The 21,025-nt window shown below is 39.7% G+C and overlaps 1 long non-coding RNA gene across 1 annotated transcript in view; it reads right to left on the bottom strand.

The window, feature by feature from the left end:
* LOC120405764 overlaps positions 1 to 21,025 on the bottom strand; it is a 156,930-nt gene that overhangs the window by 53,740 nt on the left and 82,165 nt on the right. Inside the window, exon 3 of the long non-coding RNA XR_005598840.1 lies at positions 12,869 to 12,914. This is a non-coding gene — a long non-coding RNA (uncharacterized LOC120405764). The remainder of the gene's footprint in view (positions 1 to 12,868; positions 12,915 to 21,025) is intronic.

Below are 21,025 nucleotides of genomic sequence, written 5' to 3'. Positions count from 1 at the left end.
ATTGTATAGAGTTATAATTAACAGAACAGTTCCCCATAATATAGCATGATTACTTTAAGGGCAGAGGAAGCATTTGAAAAGCACACATTACTATTGTTCAGTTATATATGCAATCCAGTCAAGTCTATAATAGGAACATAAGTATCAGGCCAATGGTCCACCTATCCAGTAGCCTGTCTCTGATAGTGGCAAATGTCAGATGCTTCTGGCATTTGGAAGTTTAGGGACACCAGGAACATGGGGATGCATCTCTGACCATCTTGTTAACAGCCAAGTAATAGTACTTCCTTATGTTTGTTTTAAATCTGCTGCCGATTAATTTCATCACGTGACCCCTGGTTCATGACCCTGTGTTATGTGAAGGGGTAAATTCTCTATTCACTTTCTTCACACCATCCATAAGTTTATAGACTATCCCTCTCTTAATCGTCTCTTTTCTAAGCTGAACAGTCCCAGTCTTTTTAATTTCTCCTCATAGGGAAGCTGTTCCATATCGCTAATCATTTTTGTGGCCCTTTCCTGCATCTTTCGCAATTTCAATATAGCTTTTTTGTGATGGGGTGAGGAGAACTGCATAAAATATGCAAGGTGTACAGATGCCATGGATTTACAGTGTTTTATTATTTATCCCTTTCCTAATGGTTCCTAACATTCTGTTCACTTTTTTAGCTGCTACACAATGAGCAGCTGTTTTCAGAGAACTATCCCCAATGACTCCAATAACTTCCTAGAGTGGTAACAGCTAATTTAGATCCCATTATTATGTATGCATAGGTGGGATTACGTTTTCCTATTTGCATTACTTTGTATTTCTCAACACTGGATTTTATCTGCCATTTTGTCACCCAGTCACCCAGTTTTGTGAGATCCCTTTGTAACTCTTTTCAGTCAGTTTTGGACTTAACTATCTTAAGTAATTTTGTATTGTCTGGAAAATGTTCCACATCAGCGTTCACCCCCCTTTCCAGATCATTTATCAATATGTTGAACAGCACAGGTCCCAGTATAGCTCCTTGGGGGGAACCCCATTATTTATCTCTCTCTACTGTGGAAACTGACCATTTATTCCTAGCCTTTGTTTTGTAACTTTTAACCAAGCTACAAAAGAGGGATATATAAATGTCTCGCATTTCCAATACACAAGAAACCCTTTATTGTGTTAATAAACATATTTTGCTTAGAAATATTGATGGGAATCAACCAATTTAAATATTTTGGAGGTCAGTAGGTCAGTTTTTAGAATTTGTTAGCACTCAAAGATAAAGGAAACAGTATGGTAAATAGTGTCAGGCTTTTTTTTTTTTTGTTTTTTTTAGAAAAAAAATGTCTAAACAGTTTATCCTTGTCATAGAGTTCTTCCTTTTTTGTTCTTTCACTTCAGTCATGTTCTGATAAGGAAGATCTGCCATAGTGATAAAAATAAAATGTATTGTTCTTACTTTAAAGTCCCTGCTTGTACTGAACTTTTGTCCTACTAGAAACTGCAGACTTTCATAACTACATGCATTGTATGTATTTGATAGGAACTAGTGCTAACTTTTCTACTTCCTAGTTAAAAATAATTTTACCTTTTACCTGTTAGCTGAAGTAATAACCGACCATGGAAAAATATCATGAGTATAATTTTTACATTGATATTTGTTCAAAAAATATAGCTTATTTAAATAAGGAACTAACCCATAATCTTCCCCACAATTTCCAGTGAGGAATTAATGTCAAAAAGTTTGCCTAGTATTTCAAGTATTTAGTTCTGAAAACCACTTTGATCTAGAAAGCAGAATGAAAATATTATAAAAAGAGATTTCTGGTACTTCTAAGTTCCAAGGTCAAAAATCTCAAAACATTTTCTGTGGTATTCTGATACTTCCATTTTGAGTCCTGGTATAAACCAGGAAATGCAGAAGTAACATGTGTAAATGGAAGAAAAAGTACGTTTACCAATTATTTTTCAAACCTCAAAAAAAAAAAGGAAAAGGGAAAAGAAAAAGGAGTATGGGTCAGTGCAAATTTAGGGCAAAGAGTTGAGATTTCTGGTTTTTAATATATCTAGATTGGTTCACTCATCCCTAATTATATCCCATGATGAGGCTTCTTTATGATCTTAATAAGTGGTGAATGGTCCCACAATGGACAAGAATTCTTAGAGTATATAGTAGTTAATGGGAAATGCAATTATATTATACAATTTTATAACATGAAGACTCACTTTTCTGATATATGTAGGATTTTTAAGCCATTAAAACCATAATTGTTCTTCAATTGAGTTTCTTATGAGTCATTATGATCTCAATAATGATGTATGAAACACCCATACAAAAATCCATGTCAGGTCTTTGGATGCGATACAACACTAAAACAACTGCTGTAGGTGTTCTATTGAGATCATAATGAAATAAAACTCTCCCTTCTTTCACAACTATTGTATTTACTAAATACACCCAAGTAACACTTAAGCCACCTTTCACTGATAACAGTGGCGGATGCCACTTAACCAATGACATGCATTTTTAGCAAATAAATACTCTGTCATTTCATTCTCATCATGTGGACTAACAGCCTTTCAAGTTTTATAATAATGCAAACAATATTTCAACAGCTTAGTACAAATTCTACCACCCTGACTCATGCATAGTAACCCTGAAACCAAGTGAATTATTTGCATAACAATGTAAGTAAGTAGTAATCACAAGTGTTTCAGAATCTGCCTTCTTAGAAATAACTTATCTTTTAACCTGAAGAAATACATAAATATGAAGATATATAGGGTCAACCTAAATCTTGGAAAAGGGCAACAGCAGAGACCAAATCCTGAGGTATTTACTTACAGTAATCCTTATTTATGAGGCAAACCCCATGGAAAACCTACTACTGAAAAGCAGGCACTAATCATGTAAGTAGAAGCACACATTCTCTGAATGCAGGTGTGCATTCATGCAGGCACAAATTTCATTGTTGCAAGTTGCAGTCACAAAAGGGAGGCCGAACCTCACTTCTCCTGCAGATCAATTCCTATATTCCTCCAGATAATGGAAAGACAAGTGTGTTTTAATACTCAAAGGCAGATAACCACTCAGAATCCACATAGGAGGAAAGAAGCACGAGAGGAGCATACAAATGTTCCATTTCTATTACATCATTTAATTGGTTGTATTTTCTTCCATATAACTTTACAGAATGGGAGATAACTGTTCTGGTTTGTGTTCAGCTGAGATGGACATATTTGTGACTACAGGAAGAAAAAACAGATTCTCCCTTCCCCCTCCTCAAATATTCGTTTAAGCATCTTTTAAATCATTTCACACTGCTTTCAGATTTCTCTGTACTCCATGTTTTCTTTAAAGTCTGTTGTGGGTGGAAGAGAAAGGATTGCATCCCTCACCTATCAAAAAAAAAAGTCTAGGCATCTTCTCCTTGCCCCCAAGAATATCAAAGCTCCATCTCTGCCTATATCTCCACTGCTGGTTTCTTATCACATCTCTTCCTGCTCCCTTTGCTTTGCCAATTCTACTGTTTCCTTTATTTCCTTTTTCTACGCTCATCTTCATGCTTTTTTTCCCATGCCACTGGCTTTCCTGGAACACTTCCTTATCCCAATATGCCAAGCGCATACCTGTTCTTCATGTAAACCCCTCCTGAAAAGCTCCCCCTCCTGAGAGTCATATAAAAAAACCTCAACCCATATGTGAAAAGACAATCCCCACACCTCAGGTACCATCCAGTACCAGGCAGAACATGATAGGGTTCACTAGCCCAGTTTACCTTTGGTTCACTTATAAAAGAAACAATGTCAGTATCTGATATTAAGCCTGCCTCTGGGCATAATTCTTTTCATATACACTAGTGCAGTAATTCCCCATAAACCTTCTAATAAAAACCATTCTACCGTTTCCACAATAAACAAAGATACAACAGGTTTTTCCCATTCCTTTCGTCAAGGACATCAACTCCAAGTTACCTACCTGAGAGTCAATCACAGCACTTTGTTCACAGTATCTGTTGTCTCCCAGCCTCCCTGCCTGAGAGTGACCAGTCTTCCCACAGCTCTTCACTCACATTTTTTGCCCATAAGGTTCCCCACAAGTTCCACTCCCTGGCCTCCTTGCCTGGGAGCCCTGCACCTGCTCAGGAGGATCTACCCTCCCACAACACCAATCTTGCTTCTGGGCTGAGCTCCTCTGACCTCACTGGATTGTCCCCTTTTCCTAGGAAAAACTGCCCAAGCCTTCTGCTCCTCAGGGTCCCCAGCTTTAGTCAGTTCTCACAGCACTCCTGTCACTGGTACCATCCAAACTCAGTTCTTTCTACTGGGTTTCCTGAAGCTCTCTCCCAAGCAACTCCTGCCAGCTCTTGCTCGCTGCTTCCTAGATCTCAGTCAGGCAGCAGTCACCCATCTCTCCTGTGTCAGACTTCTCACAGGCTCGGACTTTCCAGCTCTCTAACGTACCTCCCCTTTAAGACTCAGGTGCCCACTCTTAAGCCTAATAGGGGTTCAGATGGTCAGTTACTGGTGCACTGGCCTCTTATCTCTTACTGGGCAGATGTTGCCCTGCGACACCATATACTACCACCAATTTACATGCATATATGTTTAAAGTCATTGCTATAACCTGCATCTCTCTGAGTAATTTTTTATTGATCTTTGTCTGTAAGCTGTTTGGGTCAGATAATGTCTCTATTTGTGTCTTGCATACTTAACATTTTATTGGTGTATGGTAATTATATGTGAAGTCTTTCATCTCCCCATACTCCTGCTATTATATCTAGGAGGGGCTGCCACAGGGAGGTAAACAGAACAAAACCTATCTATAAAAATAATTTCATGACCAGATTCAAAATTCAGACTTCTGGAATTTGAGACTTTTCCTGGTTCCATACGGTGCACATATATAGCAATGAACAGTGTAACGAGGCAGAGTGGCCTCCCTCTGCCCCTGGTGGGCAGAGCCAACCCCACCCTGCCTTCCTCACTGGAAGTGGAGGGAGCTGTAGCTCAGTCAGGGCTGGATCGGAGAAAGAGGTGGAGGTCTCTTCTAGAGAGCCATCCCCTCTGCAGGAAGAGGTTAAGGGAGCTGCTCTAAGCCCTGGCAGCTCTGACCCACTACATCTGCAATGCATGCACAGGCTGGAGGAAAAGTTGAAAAGGGGAACAGAGTAGCTCACTTGCAGGCAGCTAATGGAGGTGAGCAGATCTACACTCTGAAGGACCACAAAGGAGGACTGTGGGAGCCCCAGCTGGTGGGGCCCCTGATTATTGATGGTATACCTGGCCTGCTGAGGGGAAAAGATGCTGGAAATTTGCAGGTTGGGGATTTCTTACTTTTATTTGTTTACAAGCCTTTTCTTTTCCCTCATGTATGGGGAGGCTGGTAGAAAGTGATCCAGGGAGGCAGCTGCATAGCGTGTCAGGGTGAAGGACTCAGCCACCTACCTTTGGGTCCCAGATCAGAAACCGGTGGAGAAGGTGGGCCTGGGTTCTCCTACCCCCTCTCCCAATGGGTCTGGAGGCAAAAAAGCCTCTCTGATACTGGAGACTCAGGATTACAAAGACCCTATATTCCAGAGAGTTACAAGCCTGAGGACACTTGCTGAGCAGCAGAACTAGCCCTTTGTTGGACTCCTTCTTATCCCAAAAGGCATGATCATAACTTGTGGTGCAGCCCAAGGGCGAAAGCACAGAAGGGGACAGTCCACCTCAGGGCCGAAGCAGCTATCAACAGGGGGTACTGAGACAGCAGCATCCCTGTCATGCCCTAACCTGACCACAAGACAGTGCCTGTGGAGAGTAGATCCTTTCACAGGGTTTTTTCCCTTTGCAGATGGATATATATCACCTTACAAGGCTACCTGAGCCCTTCTTTCCACAGGACCATCACTTCACCTGTCCAGTGGTATCAGGACGAGGGACTAAGAATGCATGAAACCCAACACTTCGCATTTTCAACTACACATTTTCTTTTCTTTTCTTTTCTTTTCTTTTTTTTACTGGAAGCATCTGCTTTCTGTAGAATGTTTTGATTTTTTTTCATCAAAATTGAACATTCCAAAATGAAAAAGCACTGCCAGGGTGCTCATTGGGAGTTTTAGTTCAGTTGTCTCATGTCCCCATTCTCTTCTATAGCTTCTTCAGCTGGACTTCATGCATGGGGTGGGCGGGACATCAGACTCCCATGATGCCCTGCCTCCCCTGTTCAAGCAGAGAGATTGTGATGCATCTTGAGAAGTCTAGTCTGATCAGAAAGCCCAGTCTATAAAGGATAATGGGAACATGAGCCACTTAAACTACAGCTTTTATGAGGCACTGTGGTGGCATTTCCAAATCAATATATTTACATTTTTTCTGCCAAAATATTTTTTTTTATTATTCTCTGAAAAGTCAACATTTTCTGTAGAAAGAAAAAAAAAGTTCCAACCAGCATTAATGTATGCAAAGTTGTTGAGGGAGGGGCATAGAAAGAGGCCTTCTGTACGCTGATAATGCCTAACTCTGTTTCTAAATGCTCAAAGCAGCTGTAGTAGTCAAGAACTTACCTAGAATCTTGGGGAGATTGAGGTACAGATGAGGGCTAACTGCATGATGCACTGTCCTGATAAAACTAATGGAAGATTGCTATGCTGGGAGTAAACAACTTGAAAAGCTATTTGGCCCCTTAAAGTGAGGGTGTGAATGCACTGTTTGTTACTCAAGATTACAACTAGGGGGCTGGTTAGAGTTCCCGCTGCTGTTAGAAGGTCATATAGAAGCAAAAACTAGAACAGCTTTCTCCCGACCCCCATCTTTACGTGCCAGGAAGTAGCAACTCTTTTTTTCAAATGGGTGCCATGTGATACTTGTTTAAGTCTGTGTCATCTTGATTTTAGGTAAGAGAAATACAATGCTCTGCAGATTCACATAACTTCTAAATCTATCTGGAAACTGAAAATGGTGCAACATGTGGTGTCTCACTTATTGAGCTAAAGGCACAATACACCAATGGCTGCTGGTTAGCTTTCAGATGAGCATAATGTGTTGGCTTTAAAGCCCTGAATCGCTTGGGACTCACCTAACCGTATTACTGCCCCTCTCCCAATACCATACTGCTGAAACTGGAATCAAGCTGGAAGCTCTTAAACTGGAGCCCCTGGATCTAAGGGATAAGAACTTGCTGGCAGAGAATTTTCCATGAGGAGTTTTGACTTTGGAACTCGCTCCACTCCAAGTAGCCTGCATCTGCTGACCATAAGGGTGAACTTCCAAACCCAACTATTTGTTTGGATTTTGGGGAGAAGAAAGCAGGCTGAGGGCTGGCTGTTGTGGAAGAAAAACACCATATCGTTTAAAATTGTCTTTTTCTATGGGATAAAATCTTGCTGCTCATTTTGTTATTCACTAGTTGATTGCATTGCTTTAAAGATTTATCACAAGTGCCTAGAACCAGGGATAACTTATTGTTTTATTCATAAAGTGAAAGAAAATGTTAAATCAAATGGGGGTTCCCAGTCTGAAGGGGGCACAGCGGAAAGGTTAATGTAACCTGGGGAGGCAACAGATGAACAGTTTTACCATTGCTGATTAGAGACAGTAGTGGATGAGGATACATGACCCCACCTGGCCACTACATTCCCACCTTTAAACCCCTAGCCCTGTCTGGGGTGGGCAACATGGGGCCAGGGAGGCAGCACCACACACTAGCAGGAAAAGGCGATCCTGGTGTTCTTTTTTAAACAAATGCCTGGAATACAAGAAACGGTTTAATTTCCCAAGAGGGAACAACTGTGGCATGTTATATAAATAAAGAAGGTCAGGTCATAAATATAAATGAGAAAATACAACTACAAATATGCAGAAGAGATGCCAAAGACTAAACATATAGGCTTATACCGCTATAACTATGTTGCTCAGGGGTATGAAAAATCCACACCCCTGAGCAATGCAGTTATACTGACCTAATGCCCAGCGTAGACAGAGCTAGGTCAACATGCAGGCTTTTCCGATTGACATAGCTACCGGCTCTCGCAGAGGTGGATTAACTACATCAAGGGAAGAAGTTCTCCCGTCAGCATAGTGGCATCTTCACTGAAGCACTACAGCAGTGCAGCTGCACCACTGCAGCATTTTAAGTGTAGAGCTGTCCATACAAATACAATTCCCCTGAGTGAGGGAACCATAGGTAAAGAGAAAATTGTCTCAATCGTCTACTATACACAAATAGCAAAATATTTTGATTACAGGCAAAGACCCTTAAGTCTTACTCAGTGTTACACAAATTCCCATTAATTTCAATGTGAACGGAACCTCAGGATTTTGCCTGAAAATATTAAAAAGATTTAAAATGCAATGGGCTTGTGGAAATGTTAGGTATAATATGTCTTTCCTCTTTCCTGTACCTCAGCTTATCTTTCTGCTGGGGTACATACCAAAGTCTAGTCTTTTCAGGGCTTGAACATGCCTATCTATGTATATATGATACAGAGTTAAATCTCTGAGAGAATGGAAGTGACAAAAAATAGTAAAGAAAAAAATGTATTTACTAAGTCTACATATGTTGTGTATATATAAATACATAATTTACTGGTGTGTGTGTGTATAAATGCATAACAGTTTAACCCATGAAACAACTGTGAATATTGTCAATAATTTTTTTAAGATAACAATCAGGGGGAGGGGGCGTTCCCCAAGTTCTAGTACTTGTTACTACCACAGGTACAAATGCAATATAACGTTGTGCATGCACACATACACACACTCTCCTAGAGCTCTTCTCTGGGAGGATTTACCTTTTCAATCTCTATGGAATGGGTCCAAATCCTCTGTAGAACACACCCGCTCCTTAAATATGGGAAACAGATAGTCCCACAGGCTCCCCAACAGCCATCTACAATTTGTATAACCTGAAGAAAATTCTAGTTCTCTTCTCCTCTAGGGCAAGGGAGCCTGCAGTCTAAATCCAACAAAACTAGCATTATCTGTGGAACATTATCTGTCCTTACAGAAGATCCTTCTGGTCCTTGTGCTGGTCTAATGCAGAGTTCTTCAGACTGGTTCCCATTCCTTCCATTTATAAATTCCCCCCACTTAAGTTCCCACTGGTTCCACTCTCAGAGAATGACTGTGGATATGTCCTCCCAGGCTATTTGCCCACACTTGAAATAATCTAAGTAGTTTCAAGCAAATTATGAGCATGCCTAGTTTTCACCTTATCCAACACCTGGGTCATTCTGGCCCATCCAGCAGAGTCACCCCTCTCAGTTCCTGCAAGTCTGCAAGCACCCAGAGTACTCAAAACAAAATCCAAGAAATAATGTATCCTTTCCACTGTTTCTTTCCTTATTTACACCTCTAAATATTGCAGTGAACACACGTGGGCTATACAAACATTAATGTTTAAAAAACAACTGACAAAGTCCAGGAGAACTGTATGCATGAATGTCCTGTTATGTCACATTGGATGAAGAAATCCTTAAAGATGACATAGGAAAATTAGTAGAAATAGGAAACACCTCTATTCTGTTTCAGGTTCTGACCCAAGATGTGGGTCTTCTGATATTGTCCTCTTTCTGCAAGGAAAGAGAGAGGAAAAAGTGGATGTTGCCTAGTTACCTTTTCCTTGGCATGGAAATGGTAACCTAGGCAACTTTACATGTACATGAGAACACAATGTACATTGCCTACATACATACACACTTACGTCTGTATTCCTGTAAATAGGTGGGATAAGATGTCTTCATTCTCTTCAAATGAACTGAACAATCAGTTTTGAAACATCTATAATATGCTTTTTACAAAAAAAGGTGAATGAATCCACATCATTTAAATAAATGTAAATGCAATTTTCTTGAATGGGCTGAGATGCCTTTGAAGTATACTAGGCTAATACATTTTTTTTCCAGGTGAGATGCAGTTGGAACAAGGCATCTTACTCAATAATAAGGTAAACTAGTGTAATTATTGTGGCTTCCCAGTACACCACAGTCCTAAGGTGTCAGTAGCAATGGCAGAGGTACTACAACTCAGACAAGCACTGTTGATGCTTCAGCAGCTAGATCTTCTGGCTCCCCATAACTACTGAGACACATGGCTAAGGAAAAATGTATTTTCCTAGGGCTGGCAGGAAAGGGAAAAGTTGCAGATACTCTAAGTACAGAGATTTAGACAGTTACAGTTGAAAGTGAGTAATAGCAGTTGTCATTTGGGTTCCTGGGGGAAGTCCAAATCAAGAGTCAGGGCTCTTTGGGCCTAGTATGCGGGTTGCCCTCTCCAGTCCAGGCTCTCTTCCAGCAAGTAGGTGCTTGCAGGGTACCAGGCCAGACCTATCTTTTACTGTAGCCCATCTATGCATGTTCCCTGCCCAACTCCTGCTGCTCCCCCATAGTCCCACAGAGACCTGCACTCAGCTTTATCATCTGACAGCCATTTGACAGTTTCACATGCAGCTCTCTCCACAGTTTCTCGGGCTTCTCTCCAGCTCCCTGCTGCCATGAAGCTCCCACCCACAAAGAGACCTGGCTACTTCCTGGTTCAGGACCTTTCCCCTTACCTGGACGACAGAAAGGATACTAACATGAGGAAGGGGCTAATAGCAATTGTAGCCCCCTCTTTGGTGATCCATCACACTGGACTTTGGTTAACTAAAGTTTCTCCTGTTTCCTGGAATCGTTTTTTTCTTTAGACTTTTTGAAAGAGCAAACCAAACAAAAACATAAGATCCACAGCAGAACTTCTTGGGTATGTCTAGCTGGGAGCATGTCTTCCAGCCCGGGTAGACAGACTCATGCTAGTTCCATTCATGCTATTGCTCTAGAAATAGCAATGTGGACATTGCTGCACAGGCAGCAGCTTGGGCTATTGCTGGAGTCCAAGCCCCACCTGCCCTGGGTCTGAACTTGGGTGGCTACCAGAGCCATTGCCTGTGTTGCAATACCAACATGGCAATTTTAGTCATTAACTAGAGCAGAGCTAGCATGAGTCTGTCTACCCAGGCTGGGACGCACGATCCCAGCTGCAGTGTAGACAGACCTTTTACCTCATGTCCCCCAGACCTGCTGTTTCTTTGTGGTTGTGAACAGCAACAATTATAAAGAAACAAATTGCCTAAAGAATAGAAGAGTCCCCTTCCTAGCTCTATGTGCTAATAGCCTGGCTGCTCTCTGTGTTCTATCAAGCAAGGTGATCAGGTTAGATACTTTCTGGTGGGACAGTGATCACTCACCAAGCCAAACCACTCGTTTAAACTTGCTGGTCCTAGCTAACCCCCATAGCAGAGGCAATGGTATTTGTTTGATTTCAGGGATAAGTTTGGAATATGATGCTGTCAACCCAAAAGGGTTCCTCTTTTGAACATTGAAAAGTCAGTACACTACATTACACAGGATTATAGCAATGTAGAACAACTGCTTTTGATTGATAAAAGTACTCTCTTTTGACTGGATGCTGCACTTCTCAGCAAAGAATACTTTCACTGAATAGCTGGGGATTGGTTCTCAGAGCTCTACATTTCAGTGTTCAATATAGCAGTTTCACCCAAAGCTAAAACCCCATCATTTTAAAGTGAGCCAGAGCTTTTTAAGTTTGCACTCATACGATGGTTTGATTATTTAGGTGTTGGATGTGATTGAATATTTAAGCACTCTCTTACTGTGGATTACTTTTCAGCAAAATAGATCTAACAAGGCAGCCTAGGCATATCATTCATTTCTGATGTTCTTCAATTACTTTCCCAATTTATCAAAAATACATCATACTGCCAGTTAGACAAGGATGGAGTTACAGCAGTGCAGGGGCTATGCGTTAAAGGGCTCGAGCTAAGTCAGCCAGCTGCACATTTGACATCCAATGAGATTCTCTGGCATTTAGACATTAAATATTGAGTATATGACATTTTAAAAGGCAAAAGCACTTAACCCACATATAATTAAGTTCTCAAGTCACTATTGCCTATGCCAGCTGAGTCAAAATAGCAGCAAAAAACTTGTTGAATAGAAGCTATAAAATCACCTAGCCTGTCCATTGACCTGTATATTTGCCATGTTCACATGAGTTTCTTGTGCTTCATTTTGAAAGGTCATAAGTTCCGTGGAATGGTTTATGAATTTAGTTATACTTGCCCATATGTATTTCTGCAAGCATTCAAGTCTACTACATATTTATTTTAGATTGTGATTTTTAAAGAATATAAATGTGTATATTTAGCCATATATTTTATTGGAATGTATTCTTCCTCTGAAGGGGAAGTTAGTAATGCATGAAGTGAGAAAACTCTGACGTATCTTGGAATTTGAACACACCAAGTAATTCTGTGTCCTGTCTTGGTTTCATAGAATTAACACTTAAGCACTTTCTGGAAACTCAAAGACTGTTTATGCATCAACCAGGGAATTTTATTAATCCTGAACAAAAAGTGATTTATTACAGGGCAAATGGATCACAAATAATTTAATCTGGAACAGTAATTGATTATTCTTATCTTCTAGTATTTTGCAGTTATAAAAGTTCAAGTCTGAGGTGCAGCATTGCTTGTATGGACATATGCTTTTTAATTCACAAACGCTATATATCCCAAACCTAGTACTAATTTGTTATAGGGTTACAAACTGGCTAGTGGGGTTTGAGATTGAGCATACTTGTTTTTATCCTAGATTCAGGGACTGGATACAACATTTTGTATTAGGTGTTAAATAAAGTCTGAGATGCTTATAGAACAGAAGTCAAGAGAAAGGAATGTGGATAGTGGTTTTCTACCTCAAGAGAAGTGTCACTGTGGGAAATTAAAGGAGTGATTAAAGTAGAAATCCTCAAGTGCACCACTTAGTGATGTGGATAGGGGCATATTTGGGCCAAGCTTCTAGAGTTTTCACACTAACCAAGGCAAAAAAGGTAGAAAAGTACAATTACCTTTATTCAAAGTCGATTCCTTTATCTCTCTTCTAATCCCTAAAGTCTGCCATTTAATAAGAAACAGAAAGTGAGCAAAAATAAATTCACATTTAAAATGACATTAAGAACAGTGTTTAATTCTACAGTTTTTCTAGCTAGGCTGTAACATTACCTATTCATTTCTGTCACTCACAATTTAATAGCTGATCATCAAAAACAAGCCAGATAGTACAGACATTAAATAAGAGAGTCTCCAATCTCATTTAACCTAATCTCAATTACTATAATTTATCATTGTCCACTGGACATTGAAAAAATATTAACAAATCTAGTAGGAAGATGATTAGGTTCCCAGTAATAAATTTAGTTTCCACATCATAGATAAAATTAAATAATTTTCCACATGAGACCAAGAATATTATTCAAACTCTTACAAAAATGATTATTTTAGTGTTTCCATTCAGTGAAATTTCCATTTCCATTTCAGCTTTATGGGAGAACAAATTTGTACAGGGACTGTCTCAATATCCTCAAAAGGTCATAAGTCACCCAGCAATCCTATGGCACATTGCCAAGGACCTGCAAATTTGCTTCTGTGGTAGGCTGGGTTCCTTTTACGTTGCATTTGGGTGTTTTCAGAGAACTTTAGCCCTCAAATATTCTTCCTGTTATGGGGGTGCTTGGTCTCCGAATGTTTCAAAAGAGTCTATAGAGGTCTAGCTTGTTTAGGAAGGCTGAGTATGACTAGATCCAGGGTCAGGGCCTATCTTCAACCTCTCCCTGCTTCAGTTAGCTCGTACCTGATCTGGTGGGTCTTTGTGGGCAGCTGTCTACCTCCCAGGAGCTCTGTCACAAGAGTCAGCTAACTTTGGGGCTCAGCAGCCTTTCTCCTGATTGCTGCCCCTTCCTCTAACTCTCCTTTCTAAGCTTACTTCCTCCAAGTGGAGCAGGCTGTGCAGGTGTGCCTATTCAGTATTGGTTAGACCCATAAGAGTTTGTTAGCCTTTTCCTGATTGGGATATGGGGGTGTCCCATCACAGCTTCCAATATTGGTCCTTCATTCTTCAGGCCAGCCAAGGCAAAGAGTGCTGATAGGACAGAATGCTGAGCATTCCAAGAGGTTCTTTAAAGATAGTAATCCCTTACCTCATTTCACCAAATTGTTTCCCTAAGAAGCTTGCAATGTTGACACTAGAGTGCAATTTTCCTGCTATAGGCAACACTGAATGCTCTGTTGACTCAAATGCTGCCATGATTGCTAGTAGAAACAGCTTACCGCTCACCCTTTAGATTCAGAATACAGAAGATGCTGGCTAATTCAGTTGACTTTCCCACTGAAATCAATGGGAGGAGGATTGTTGAACTTCTGGCAGCTGTTGCAGTGCTTAGCATCTCAAGATTTAACTGTGAATTGCTAATTACCCACCAGATAATATGTCCCAGACTGAGAGAAACTGAAGATTTATATCGTATTTCTAAACACCTGTCACTTCCTAATTGTTACAAGCAGCCTACTATACTGAACAATATCAATCTTTGATTATATGCCTGCTTGACTGATTTTTAATAGAATTAAAGATAGTCATATTTCCACTAATATTGTAGCCTTCTGCTGAGCTTACCAAAAAATGATGGTTTTCAATCTAGTAGTTTTGTTAGTTAAATACAAACTTCTGGAAAGTGCTAAACAAAAAGAGATAAAAGCAATTCCCATGATATACTAGTGAAGTCAAGTATTTCTTATCCAGGAATTCTAGACTTTTGCATGAAGAATTGAAAGAGAATATAATGCATCCCTTTATAAACACCACCTAGTTTTGTTCTTCTTACTTTTTATTTCAGACACGTGGTTCTGCCCAAACATCCCAAGTGATACAAATACTCTGAGCAAAAAATGTTGCCAATAAATTATTTCACCTCTTTGAATAAATTGTTTGAAAAACATTTACAGTTTTCTTAAATTTGAATTTATTCACTAGGTCGTCTCTGCAAATAATTCATAGTCTATTTACGAGCAACTTGTAAGTACTCAGTATCCAAATTCAAGCTGGGTTGTTCAGATTTGAATGGGTGCAGAGGTCACAAGGCACTGTTTCTGTTCTTGACTGGATGAGTGGAATTATTTGAATCAAATGTCTAGTGTGAATATAAGTTCAAACAACAAAGAATCCTGTAGCACCTTATAGACTAACAGACGTTTTGCAGCATTATGCTGCAAAACGTCTGTTAGTCTATAAGGTGCCACAGGATTCTTTGTTGCTTTTACAAATCCAGACTAACATGGCTACCCCTCTGATATAAGTTCAAAATTATTCTTCATGAATATGTTTGTTTCATCCAGCTCTATTTGGATTCCTCCATTAGTTGAGACACAGAATGCTCCATTTACTCAAATGGTGCCATAATTGCTCGTAGAAACAGCTTTACTGCTCACCCTTTAGATTCAGAATACAACAACCACCTTTTTCCTTTTCTCTTCTGCCAGACAGAGAGCTTCTAGATCATTACATACCAAAGCAGAGGAACTTCAAAAACAAACACTTTGTAACATATACACTCTTTGAAAGACAAAGTCAAGACTTTATCTTTTTCTAGATGGGCATGTGACCAAGCAGCAGCTGGCAGAAGTGGGATCAAACAATCAGAGCTTCCCAGTGAGTGGAAGGAAATTTAAAATCAGCCTTTGAAAAATATAGCAGAATATAAGACAGATGTTATGAAAAACCAAAATGCAAGATAACTCCATCAACAGCATGTGGTTAAATGCTTTAGGATTTCTGCTAAATGGATTTCTTTAATGAACAAACTAGGAAATACTTGTTTCTTCAGTTTTTGGAAAAAGTCAACCCAAGAAAGAACTCATTTGTTACATCACAAGTCCCAGGAGCTAGTATGATATATGAAATATGATAATGAACAGAGAACTGATGACAACAGTTACTGATGATTTGGTGCATAGTTGTAGTGCTCTGCTACCATATGAATTCTCACATTTTAGTTGCATTTTTTGCTATGCCTTTGATATTGGGTTTGTAATCATCATACCTCAACCGCAAAATAAACACACACCACAGTTCAGTCTCAATAGCAACCTAACTGATCACGTATGACTCGAAATATAGGCATGCTCTGAAAAGTGACTAGATCAATAAGAGAAAGTTGTATATTGAACAACTGCAAGAAAATTCAGAGATTCCAAGCCCAGAAAGGACCACTGTCATCATTTAGTCTGACCTCCTGTAGAGCACAGGCCAGAGAATGTCTTCAAAATAATTCCTAGAGTATATCTTTTAGAAAAAACATCTCCATTTATAAATTGTCAGTAATGGAGACTCCACCATGGCCTTTCAAATTGTTCCAATGCTTAATTACCCTCTCAGTCAAAAGTTTATGCCTTATTTCAAGTCTGAATTTGTCTCGCTTCAACTTCCAGCCATTGGATCATGTTATACCTTTCTCTGCTAGATTGAAGAGCATTAAATATTTGTTCCCTATGTAGACACTTATAGACTGTAATCAAGTCACTCCTTAGCCATCTCTTTGTTAAACCAAATAGATTAAGCTCCCTGAGTCTATCATGTATGTATGGCCTACCTTCCTTGTTCCTATATGTATAAATGTACATATATTGTTTGCTTGCGCCCAGTTTACCAGGTGATTCAGATTTCTCTGTCTGACTGATCTGTCCTCTTCATTATTTAGCACTCCTCCAATTCTTGTGTCCTCTGCAAACTTTATCAGTGATGATTTTACATTTTCTCCCAGATCATTGATAAAAATGTTAAATAGTGTAGGGCCAAGAACTGATCCCAGGAGGACCACACCGGAAACACATCTGCTTGATGACTATTCCCCATTTACAATTACATTGAGAACTATCAGTTAGTCAGTTTTTAATCCATTTAATGTATGTCAGGTTAATTTCACATCATTCTAGTTTTTAGTCAAAATGTTGTGCAATACCAAGTCAAATAACTTATAGAAGACTGAATACATTATGTCAACAACATTAACTTTAGTAACCAAACTTATAATTTAATTAAAAAAAAAGATATCTAAGTTAGTTTGACAGGATCTATTTTCCATAAACCTATGTTAATTTATATTAATTACATTACCCTCCTTCAGTTCTTTATTAAATCAAGTCCTGTATCAGCCACTCCATTTTTCTGGGATTAATGTCAGTCTGACAGGTCTGTAATTACTGGGTCATCCTGTTTACCCTTTTTAAAAATAGGCACATTAGCTTTCTTCCAGTATTCCGGTATTTCCCCAGTGCTCCATGGCTTATTGAAAATCACCATTAGTGATCTAGCACTTTCCTCAACCAGTTCTTTTAAAAAAAACTCTTCAGTGCAAGTTATCTTGACATGCTAATTTGAAAATGTCTAACTTTAATAGCTTTGGATGAACATCCTCCAAAGATACTAATGAAATGGAAAGAGTGTTATCACCATATGAGGAGACTATATTATCTCCCCTGCACACAAATAGAGAACAGAAATATTTATTGTACATTACACCTCCTTTTCTGCATTATTACTGATAATTCTGCCACTGCCATTTAGTAATGGACCAATACTATTGTCAGGATTATTTTTGTTCTGAACACATATTTTTAAAAACTGCATATTGTCATTAACTGTGCTGGCCATAGATTTAACCTTGGGGCCCTTTGCTTCTCTTATCAATTTTCTATAATTCCTAGCTTCTGATTTATATTCATTACTATCATTCATGACTTCCCCTTTCTTCCATTTGTTATATCTCATTTTTATAGTTGCCTTGACTTCTCCTCTAAAGCAGGCCAGTTTTTTAACTAGCACAGTCTTCTTCCTCAATTGCTCACACTGTGGCAGGAGTGCTCTATAAAAAAATATGTTTATTTATGTGTATACATGTGTAAATAGTTAAATAAAAAGAAAAGTGATAGTAGATGACACTCAAAATATGTACCATAATTACTGGATTTTATATAGGACCAATGAAATTGTTACCGTTGTGCATTGCAAATGGCTTCTTGTATGGTGCTTCTAACTTGCTGTTAGAAGTGAGGGTTTCTTTAATACTTTACTTCTTTCTTGTGGCTACGAGAGGCACTGAGATCTACATTTACAAAGGTATCTAAGTGCCTCCAAAAGATATAGATAGGTGTCTAAGTGCTTTTGTAAATCCCATGAAACAGGTTCAGTGCCTAACTCTCATTGACTTCAATGGGAATTAAGTGTCTAACTTGCTTAGGTATTTGTATAAATCCCACTAGGCACCTATTTGCATCTTTAGTCATTTAAATACCTTTGTAAATCTGGACTGAGTTACTTCAGCAATGGCTGTGAGCAACATTCCACTCCAACCTGTGATACAATGCATGGGGATTTCTCAGGTCAACCATGAATCAACATCCCTCCAAATCCTGCCATCTTCCATGGTTCGGAAACTGTTGCTGAAATCTCATCCTCCATCTTGCAAAATGTCTATCCGGCTGCATGGGTAGCTCAGTCAGAAGCAAAAACAGTTCATCCAGTGGTGCTGGATCCATAACCTGGAGGAGAGCACAGAGCCTCATCTAAAATGTTTTGGCAGGCTAAAACCATGTCCACACAGGGGTCCAGGAATGACAGACGCATTCTCCCACAATCCATTGTGAACCAATTCCTAAAATGCCTCCAGTTAGTGAGGCATTAAGACTCCTGGGACACAGCCCCAGAAATCCTAGCACAAAACCCATGCCACTGAAGTGCCTGCATGGATGTCTACAAAGACAGACTGTGTGAGGCTCTGCAGTGTGTCTGCTCAGAGGCCGACTTGGCTAGCATGTATCTTCATGCATGTCAGCCAGGATGGGGTACACACTGCAGTGAAGACATGCCTTTGGGTACTGGAGAGATTTTAGGGCCTCCTGGACAAACTGAAGTGGCAGCAAGTCCAGACAAAGAAAGCATAGCACTTAAGGTGGTTATCCTGAATACAGTGATACATAAGGATTTCCTAATTTGTTAGCACTTATAGCTAGCAGATGAAGAAAGTCAAGATATAGCTGTGACATTCTATACCTTGGGGGAGCATGCTGTAACGTCCATATTCCTCATTTTCATATAAAGCATGTCAGGTATCAGGGGAAAGATTACGAAATGCTGAAAGCCATATCTCTATCCATATATGTGTATCATTAATGCATATGAAGTTATGAGAATTATGTAGAATGGTTGTCACTAAAACATGCTGTAAGTTGGGGAATCAGCCAGATATTAGCTCCCCAGAGGCAACAGCAAGGAAAATAACCAATGCCCAGGTGGGGTGTCAAACAACCCATCAATAGCCATTCTCCAGCAAGGGAGATAGAATGCAATGACTCACCTGCATAAGGCCACAACAGGGGAATTGCTCAACCTTGCTTGGAGAGACTCAGTAATGCTCACCTGACTCTGAAAGCGGGGATCGGGTGGGAAGTGCAAAGCCAAAAGTGAGGAAAGGACATGATAAAAGGAAGAGATGTTTGCCTCTGTCTTCCAGCTACATCTACAGGCATCACCACCATCAAGTGACTGAAGCACTAATTAATGGGGAAAGCCTGGCTGAAGAGCAACTAGCCAGCCTGTGGTCAAAAACATCTAAGTTTATAAGGGCATTGAAGGTGTTAAGATAGCTCAGAATGCGTTTTGCTTTTATTTCATTTGAACAAATCTGACTTGTTATGCTTTGGCTTATAATCATTTGAAATCTACTTTATAGTTAATAAATCTGTTTGTTTGTTCTTCCTGAAGCAGTGCGTTTGGTTTGAGGCGTGTCAGAAACTCCCCTTGTGATAACAAGCCTGGTACATATCAATTTCTTTGTTAAATTGACAAATTCATATAAGCTTACAACATCCAAGACATGCAAGATGGAGGTTCCTAGGATTGTGTCTGAGACTGGAGATATTGGCTAGTGTCATTCAGTTGCAAGTAGCTGGGAGCACCTTATATGCCAGAGGCTGTGCATGGACAGCCCAGGAGTGGGGGTTCTCACAGCAGAGCAGGGACCGTAAGGCTGGATCCCAGAGTCAAGGATTTGGGTGACCTAGCAGATCACCGGTCCAGATAACACCAGAGGGGAATGTCACAATAGCTAAAACCTTAGATACTTTAGAAAAATACTTTGTCCCTAAAAGAAATATGAGAATTATAATGTTACTGCATTAGATCAAAGTGAAACCATATACAAATTGCAATCTGGCTACATCAGTAGTTAGCTTTTTCATGCAAAATTAACACACTTATAGATGAACTTATTAGAGATTGTATAGTTTTAAGCACCAAAGATAATGAAGAAAGAACACATTGGCAACAGTCAGAGCTGGAACTTAAAAATACTGATGATATCTGAGGCAGTGGCAAAGAAGCAAAGCCACTGCTACAAAAACTTTAAAAGTTTAGAAATAGTGGGAGAGCAGTAAAGTTGCCTAGAAATGTCAAACTTATAAACACTGAATAATTTTACTTAATTGAAAGATATATATAGTAGGTAACTTTACTGCTTTTCCACTATTTCTATATTTCCTATACAGAGCCCAAGATCTATGCTACAGTTTCTTGAGCACCATCTATTACTCACGGTTTATCCTTACTCACTCTCTCTTAAAATTTAACCTTTGATGATACACTTATGATTGTTTCACTATAGATACATTTCAGTGCTACGATGTTATAAAAAACCTGATCCTGAGTTGTACCAGTCCTGTTCTTTCAGGGACAGCTTATTTAGTCATTTCTGCAAGTGCCCAGTTACAGAGGCTGCAGGGAACTCTCCAAGGACTTTGGGGTTAGTGTGCACCTGTCACTAACCTGTGCAGAGAGGGCAGGGACCTGGAAGTCAGTGCTTGCAAGGCTAGAGGTTTCAGGGAGCTGGGCCACAGCAGGCACAAATGACTTCTTTCCACTAAGGTTAGCTAGTGGTAAGGTGTCGCACAACACTGAGTACCCCTGGGGAGCATCACAGTCCAAAAAACTGGTCGCCCAAATCCTGCTAGGTCACACAAAATTCCCTGAACACCTTCAGTGCCTTATGGACCCTCAAGCACCTCACTGATACTCGAGCACAGAAAACGTACAAACTAGCCTCTCAAGATACTGTCAAATCACCACACATCTATTGAGGATCCTGTGAGCATCAGTAGCCAAGGAAATCCCTTCTTAT

This window comes from Mauremys reevesii, linkage group 5 (genome assembly GCF_016161935.1).
Source record: "Mauremys reevesii isolate NIE-2019 linkage group 5, ASM1616193v1, whole genome shotgun sequence".
Taxonomy (NCBI): Eukaryota; Metazoa; Chordata; order Testudines; family Geoemydidae; genus Mauremys; species Mauremys reevesii.
Note: the sequence above shows the minus strand (reverse complement) of the source record. Positions and strands in the feature narration are given on the sequence as shown.